The sequence below is a fragment of the Cebus imitator genome, unplaced genomic scaffold, assembly GCF_001604975.1.
Source record: "Cebus imitator isolate Cc_AM_T3 unplaced genomic scaffold, Cebus_imitator-1.0 Scaffold632, whole genome shotgun sequence".
Classification (NCBI taxonomy): domain Eukaryota; kingdom Metazoa; phylum Chordata; class Mammalia; order Primates; family Cebidae; genus Cebus; species Cebus imitator.
Genome location: NW_016107947.1, coordinates 108,721 through 117,192, shown reverse-complemented (window position 1 = coordinate 117,192; position 8,472 = coordinate 108,721).

Genomic DNA, 8,472 nt, shown 5'->3' with positions numbered 1-8,472 from the left:
TTCCCTCTCTTTCCCCCTCTCTCCCCCGCACCCCGCCCCTGAATAAGCCAGCAAGATATGATTGTATCTGAGTGGTTGCTAATACTGTGATACTAAATGAAATTAAACTGACCATCATTTATCTAGGCGTCGCTTAAGAGCTCACTTTCTTTCAATCCTTACAGCACTCTTAAACGGTAGGGAAAACAGGTTCTGCCTTGATTGCTTGTAGGAGTTGGGGCACAAGCCTTGCTTGCCCTAGGGGAAAGGAAAGAGTTGGTGGTCTTACTTTTATCGCTGGGATCTAAAACCAAAACCCAGTAACATTTATGTAATCATTTCAATGTTTCTTTGTAACTATTACCGTTAATTCTTTCACACGTAACTACCTTTAGCCTGCTTTGGGAAAGCAGAGATTGGAAGGATTTGAGCAGTATTTCTCAGTGTGGTCCCCAGACCAGCAAGCTAGCATCACCTGGCTCTTACAAAAAAATGCAGTTTTGTTTTTTTTGAGACGGAGTCTCTGTCGCCTAGGCTGGAGTGCAGTGGCACGATCTCGGCTCACTGCAACCTCTGTCTCCCGGATTCAAGCGATTCGCCTGCCTCAGCCTCCCCAGTAGCTAGGATTGCAGACGTGTGTCACCACTCCCAGCTAATTTTTGTATTTTTAATACAGACGGGATTTCACCATGTTGGCAAGGCTGGCCTCGAACTCAGATGATCCGCCCGCCTCAGCCTTCCAGTGTTGGGATCACAGGCATCAGCCACCTCGCCTGGTGAAAAATGCATATTTTTATGCCCCACCTCAGATTTAACTAAATCAGAAACTGGGTTTAGAGCCCAGTTTTCTGTGTTAGCAAGGCTTGCAATCTGTGTTAACAATCTGATGCACCTAAAATTTGAGAACCACTGATCTAAAACGACTTTCTCCTCAGCCAATTTGTAGAAGTTGGGTAGAGAGGGTGAAGGAACAAGCTCCTCAGAAGAGAGAGGAGCAATCAAGAATTTGAGCAATCAAGGAAAAAAGCCAGGAAGGCAGTTTGTGGCTAAGAGGGGGAAGAGTCCTTGGAGCTGATTCCTACTCTGAGATTCCTAGATTAAAATGTATTCATTGTAAAGAAAAGATTGCTCGGCCAGGCATGGTGTCTCACGCCTGTAATCCCAGCACTTTGGGAGCAGAGGGGGGCGGATCACTGGATCAGGAGATCCAGACCATCCTGGCTAACACAGTGAAAACTCATCTCTACTAAAAATACAAAAATTAGCTGGGTGTGGTGCTCACCTGTAGTCCCAGCTACTTGGGAGGCTGAGACAGGAGAATCGCTTGAACCTGGGAATCAGAGGTTGCAGTGAGCTGAGATCGTGCCATTGCACTCCAGCCTGGGCGACAGAGAGAGACTCCGTCCAAAAAAATAAAAAGAATAGAGAAGATTGTTCAACTGCTAGTAATCCCAAATCCATATTTAATAATTTTTGTACTGTTCAGTGTATTTTTTTTTTTGCTAATATTCTTCTCTATAAGCAAAAACTTAAAAGTTTTTGTGTATAGAAAAGTTGATATTGTGAAATAGGCCAGGCATGGTGGCTCACACCTGTGATCCCAACACTTTGGGAGGCTGAGGTGGGCAAGTCACCTGAGGTCCGTAGTTTGCGACAAGCCTGGGCAACCTGACAAAACCCCATCTCTACTAAAAATACAACAAATTAGCTGAGCCATGGTGGCGCGCACCTGTAGTCCCAGCTACTCCAGAGGCTGAGGCAGGAGAATCGCTTGAACCTAGGAGGTGGAGGTTGCAGTGAGCCAAGATCACTCCACTGCACTGCACTCCAGCCTGGGCGACAGAGCAAGACTGTCAACAACAACAACAACAAAGGCTATTGTGAAATATATCTATTAAAAAAAGAATTTTAGATTTGAAAGAGAATGTAGGAACCTATGTTAAATGGTTTAAATAAGGGGAAAAAACATAGTTCCACAGAAACTGGATTTTTTTTTTAAAAAAAAGTGCTTAATTTGTAAGTCAATAAAAGATAAACAGCAGTAGCGTAGAGGTTAAGAAAAACAATTCTAGAACCAAGAGAATTTGAGTTTCTATCTGAGCCCTGCCACTTACTTAAAAAAGTATCAGGCCCATATTAAATAATCAATAAATGTTAGCTTTTCTGTTCTGAGACCAAGTGGTGAAAGTAGGCATCCTTGTCTTGTTCTGGTTCTCAAGGGGAATGCGTCTAGCTTTTATCCATTCAGTATGATGTTGTCTATGGGTTTGTCATAGATGGTTATTATTATTATTATTATTATTGAGACAGAGTCTTGCTCTGTTGACCAGGCTGGAGTGCAGTGGCATGATCTTCGCTCACTGCAACCTCTGTTTCCCATGTTGAAGCAATTCTCCTGCCTCAGCCTCCCAAGTAGCTGGGATTACAGGTGCACACCACCACACCCAGCTAATTTTTCTATTTTAGTAGAGACAGGGTTTCATCATTTTCACCAGGCTGGTCTCAAACTCCTGACCTCAAATGATCCTCCTGCCTTGGCCTCCCAAAGTGCTGGAATTACAGAATTGAGCCATGTGCCTGACCAAGGCCACCTTTTGATGGGCAGAGTGGCATGTGCCTGTAAGGAGGCAAGAAATTAATGGTGGCATTCTTGGAGACAGATCGCCATACTCAGTAAAGGTTCAATGGTTGCATGTCCCCACGATCCCCTTTGGTTACTAAACAAAAACAAACAAACAAAAAACCTGAATGTATAGAAAGGATGAGAGTAGCTCACGAAATCAAAAAGAAAGCTCTCAGAAAAGATAGGAACTAGAGAAGTTCTAGCTAGAAAGTACTAATGGACATGTTTTCAAGGTACAGCCACAGGATAAATCGACTTTATGTGTTTCTCATACTTTTGTCTTCCTGCTCAAATTCCAAGCTAAAAAAATGTTATGGCATAATTGAATCATGTGTTTGCACCTAGTCCAAGAGAGGACACGATCTCTGAACTCATACTCCCACTAAAACTGCATAAATTGGGAGAAGAAAATCGAGAAACTCTTTCCAAGAAAAGAAACATGGGCCAGGTACAGTGGCTCATGCCTGTAATCCCAACACTCCCAAAGCGGGTGGGTCACTTGAGGTCAGGAGTTCAAGACCAGCCTGTCCAGCATGGTGAAATCCCATCTCTACTAAAAATACAAAATTAGCCAGGCATGGTGGCATATTCCTGTAATCCCAGCTACTCTGGGGGCTGGGGCGGGAGAATTGCTTGAACCCTGGAGGTGGAGGTTGCAGTGAGCCGAGACTGCGCCATTGCACTCCAGCCTATGCAACACTCTAGGTGTCATGAGTGAAACTCCATCTAAAGAAAAAAGAAAGTCTCATTGATAGGCTGAGAACAAAAAAGAAAAAAGAAAGAAAGAAAGAAACATGGATGCCAGGCTGCAAAACAACAGATGCTCATTGTCCAGGATGCTTTAGGTATAACTTTACCTAAAATAAGAGGACCAGCCAGGGTTTCCCCCACTCCATATAATATCTTAAAAAAAAAAAAAAATCGGCCAGGCACGGTGGCTCACGCCTGTAATCCCAGCACTTTGGGAGGCTGAGGTGGGCAGATCACGAGGTCAGGAGATTGAGAACATCTGTTTAACATGGTCAAACTTCTTGTCTACTAAAAGAAAAAAAAAAAATTAGTCGGGCATGGTGGCACGTGCCTGGTAGTCCAGCAACTCGGGAGGCTAAGGCAGGAGAATCACTTGAACCCGGGAGGCAGAGGCTGCAGTGAGCCAAGATCGCACCACTGCACTCCAGGCTGGGCAACAGAGCAGATTCTGTCTCAAAAAAAAAAAAAAAATTGCCTATATGCTACGTTATCTATGTCGGTGAATGATAAAGTTTCACCAAACTTAAAAATATATTATTTGTTTGGAATTATTAATCATTGTTATTTTATATAGTTTAGAACTAACGGCTGGGTGCAATGGCTTGAACCTGTAATCCCAGCACTTCAGGAGGCTGAGGTGGGCACGTCACGTGAGGTCGGGAGTTCGAGACCAGTCTGACCAACATGGAGAAACCCCATCTCTACTAAAAATACAAAATTAGCCCCGTGTGGTGGCACATGCCTAACCCCAGCTATTCAGGAGGCTCAGGCAGAAGAATCACTAGAACCCAGGAGGCAGAAGTTGTGGTGAGCCAAGATCATGCCATTGCACTCCAGCCTGGGCAACGAGAGCAAAACTCCTGTCTCAAAAACAAAACAAAAAAAAGAACTAACAATATTTCTCTGTCCTTTATGATCTTGGTGAAAAAGAGTACTTAGGAAAAAATGTATTTAGCTTCTATTTCTATTTTTTTTTTTTTTTTTTGAGACGGAGTTTTGCTCTTGTTACCCAGGCTGGAGTGCAATGGCGCGATCTCGGCTCACCGCAACCTCCGCCTCCTGGGTTCAGGCAATTCTCCTGCCTCAGCCTCCTGAGTAGCTGGGATTACAGGCACTCGCCACCATGCCCAGCTGATTTTTTGTATTTTTAGTAGAGACGGGGTTTCACCATGTTGACCAGGATGGTCTCGATCTCTTGACCTTGTGATCTACCCGCCTCGGCCTCCCAAAGTGCTAGGATTACAGGCTTGAGCCACCGCGCCCGGCAGAATTTTTTTTTTTTTAAGATAAAGTCTCACTCTGTTGCTCAGGCTGGGGTGCAGTGGCGGGATCTCGGCTTACAGCAACCTTCATCTCCCGGGTTCAGGCAATTCTACCACAGCTACTCAATCCTGAGTAGCTGGGATTACAGGAATGTACCATCACACCTGGCTAATTTTCATATTTTTAGTAGAGATGGGTTTTCACCATGTTGGCTAGACTGGTCTCGAACCCCTGACCTCAGGTGATCTACCTGCTTCAGCCTCCCAAAGTGCTGGGATAACAGGCATGAGCCACCTCACTTGGCCCATTGTGGAAAAAATTTTAAATTTGTTAAAATAAGACAACAATGAAATTTACAGCATTGATTCACTCTCCCTTCTTTTTGAATGAAATCCCACGTTCCAGTCACCACTTAGTCTACGGTTTATCTGAGTTTATTCTGGCTGCTCAGACTTTGTTAGCAGATGCTTCTGGTGCCCAGAGTGCAGCTAGTTGGCTACCTCTAATCTCAGCCCTGGCAGGCAGCTCCAGCCTGCACCATCAGCTTCCCTGTCTTCTGCTTTCTGTCCCAGAGCCAGCTCCAATGCCCAAGCATAACCTGGGGGCGTATAAAACTGAATGCCCACCAAGTGAGGTGTATGCCCTAAACCAAAGAGGAGATTTAAATGTTCCAGCCTGAAGTCCTTCAGGCCAGTTCTGAGAGGCAAACTGTGAACTTCTCGGGGTTCTTGGGATACTGAGTCTTGCAGCAAAGGATGAAGTATCCTGACACTGGCTTTTCCCTCCTATCTGCCTTACTCTTCACAGCCTCTCACTTTGCTATCTGCAATCACCTCCCAAAAAACTCCCTGCAACTACACTCCTGTCTAGGGGATTGTATTCACGGGAACCCAAATTTAGACTAGCATCCTTTATCCAGTCATATCTTTTGGTTACTGGCAACATCTAATATTGATTTATATGAAACCCATTTGCAGACTTAAGATGTTTTTTCAAGATGTTGGCTGATGTAACTAACTGCTGTAGAGAACAGCATTATGCAGGAGTGGCATTATTTCGCTTTTCTTTCTTTCTTTTTTTTTTTTTTAAGACAGGGTTTCACCATGTTGGTCAGGCTGGTCTTGAATGCCCGACCTTAGGTGATCTGCCCGCCTTGGCCTCCAAAGTGCTTGGATTACAGGCATGAGCCACCACGCCCAGCCTTTTTTTTTTGGAGACGGAGCCTTGCTCTGTTGCCCAGGCTGGAGTGCAGTGGCACAATCTCGACTCACTGCAATCTCTCCCTTTTGGGTTCTAGTGATCCTCCTGCCTCAGCCTCCCAAGTAGCTGGGACTACAGGTGCACACCACCAACATGCCCTGCAAATTTTTGTATTTTTTGTAGAGACAAGGTTTCCCTATGTTGCCCAGGCTGGTCTCAAACTCCTGACCTCAGGTGATCTGCCCGCCTCTGCCTCCCAATATTTTTCTTTTCTTTTTTTTTTCTTTTTTTTTTCTTTTTTTTTTTGAGACAGAGTTTCACTCTTGTAGCCCAGGCTGGAATGCAATGGCATGATCTTGGCTCACCGCAACCTCTGCTTCCTGGGTTCAAATGATTCTCCTGCCTCAGCCTCCGAAGTAGCTGGGATTAAAGGAATGTGCCAGCCTGCCCGGCTAATTTTGTATTTTTTAGTAAAGACGGGGTTTCTCAATGTTGATCAGATTGATCTTGAACTCCAACCTCAGGTGATCCACCTGTTTTGGCCTCCCTAGGTGCTAGAATTACGGTGGTGAGCCACTGCGCCCAACCTAATATTTTGCTTTTCTACGGAAATTGAGTAGCACTCTCTTCAGTATTCTTGCTTAGTTAAAAGACAGGGAAGGAGGAAGGGAGGGAGGAGGGAAGGAGAGAGAGGAAGGAAAGAAGGAAGGAAGAAAGTAGAAAAGGGAAATGAATAAACTGTTCTTTCTGACAGTTTTTGCTACAGAATTTAAGTGTACTTTTGGAGCTGAATATAAAAAACTTTACCCACCCAATCTTAATTCTGAGCTTTACCTCTGAATCTTGTACTAGAACCTTCTAACGCATGGGTACCCTTAGGATGTGTTAGCAAGTGAACTGGCTGTCACCACTTTGAGACCTGGGAACACACCCAGGCCCCCAGGGAAGCTGGACACAGAGGTCAGAGGACAGCACTATTGTAGCCCACTGTCTCTAATGAGAAACAGATGCTCCTAGCTGCCGCCTGCCATCAGCTTGCTCACTGAATGTTTTCAGCCCTGGCTTCTTCTGGACCAATCCAGCTGTATAAACACATTTTATCCACAGCCTGGTTGTAGGGGCAGCCAACAGATCTGTCTTCTTTTCTATTAGGAGAGCCTGCCTGTGCTGAATCCATTATAATAACAATTAAACAAAGGTAGGATTTTTTTTTCTTTTTCTTTGTAAAGCTTCTATTTTCTTTTTGCTAACAGGTGTAGTATTAGCTGATGGTTACCTGGGGTGGTATTGGCTGATGGTTAATCTATTGAGAGATAGAGGCAAAGGAAATTTGTTTGAAATGAGAATCCTTTTTTTTTTTTTTTTTTTTTTTTTTTTTTTTTTTTTTTTTTTTCTCTGATGGAGTCTCTCTCTGTCGCCCAGGCTGGAGTGCAGTGGTGCAATCTCAGCTCACTGCAACCTCTGCCTCTCGGGTTCAAGCAGTTCTTTTGCCTCAGCCTCCGCAGTAGCTGGGATGACAGGTGCGTGCCACCATGCCTAGCTGATTTTTGTATTTTTGATAGAAATGGGATTTCACTATGTTGGCCAGGCTGGTCTCGAATTCCTGACCTCAAGTGATCCGTCTGCCTCAGCCTTCAAAATGCTAGGATTACAGGTGTGAACCACTGCTCCTGGCCTGATATGAGATTGCTTTTAAGACAGATGGGGAAGTAGTATGGGAGATCAGGATGGCTGAGTTGTGGAAGTAATCACATGTTTTTGGGACTATCATTTAGCCCCTTTGGGCTCCATTTTCTTTTTTCAGTAAAATGAAGGCATTAGACTTAGCTGATCGCTAAAGAACTTTCTTATTATTAACATTTTAAATAATTTGTCATTTTATGAATTCTATACATTCTTTCATTTAACAAATATTTCCTGAGCATCTATATGTGCACAGCAGTCTTATTAGCACTTACAAAACATTAGCAATAGAAGATTCGTTAGAGAGCCTAGCATCTGTTTCCTTGTCTGTCTCCAGCAGCTCTTCCGTTTTGTCCTCAATAGCAACAGTCACTTGGACCACGGTAACTTACCTGCATCTCCTTTTTTTTTTTTTTTTACCGAGTCTCTGTCACCCGTGCTGAAATGCAGTGGCGTGATCTCGGCTCACTGCAACCTCTGCCTCCCAGGTTCAAGCAGTTCTTTGCCTCAGCCTCCCAAGTAGCTGGGATTACAGGCACCTGCCACCACGCCCAGCTAATTTTTATATTCTTAGCAGAAATGGGGTTTCACCATCTTTGCCAGGCTGGTCTCAAACTCCTGACCTCGTGATCCACCCGCCTTGGCCTTCCAGAGTGCTGGGATTACAGGCGTGAGCCACCACGCCTGGCCAAGGAGAAATTTAAAGTTGCCTTGTTTAAAGCCCCTTTCCTCCCAGCTATGTTCACTAATCTCTCATTTCCTCTTCCTCTCTCTCTCTCTCTCAGGTAGTTTTGATCTCAAATTTCTGGCCTCAAGCAATTCTCTCATCCTGGCCTCTCAAAGTGCTGGAGCCACCAGGCCACCATGCCCAGCCACTCTCAGATAGTTTAGGATGGCTTTCTGTCACTTTCAGCCAAAAGACTCCTTACAAATACATAGTCAAACCCTTGTTTTTAGTGTAAGGAACCTGATTC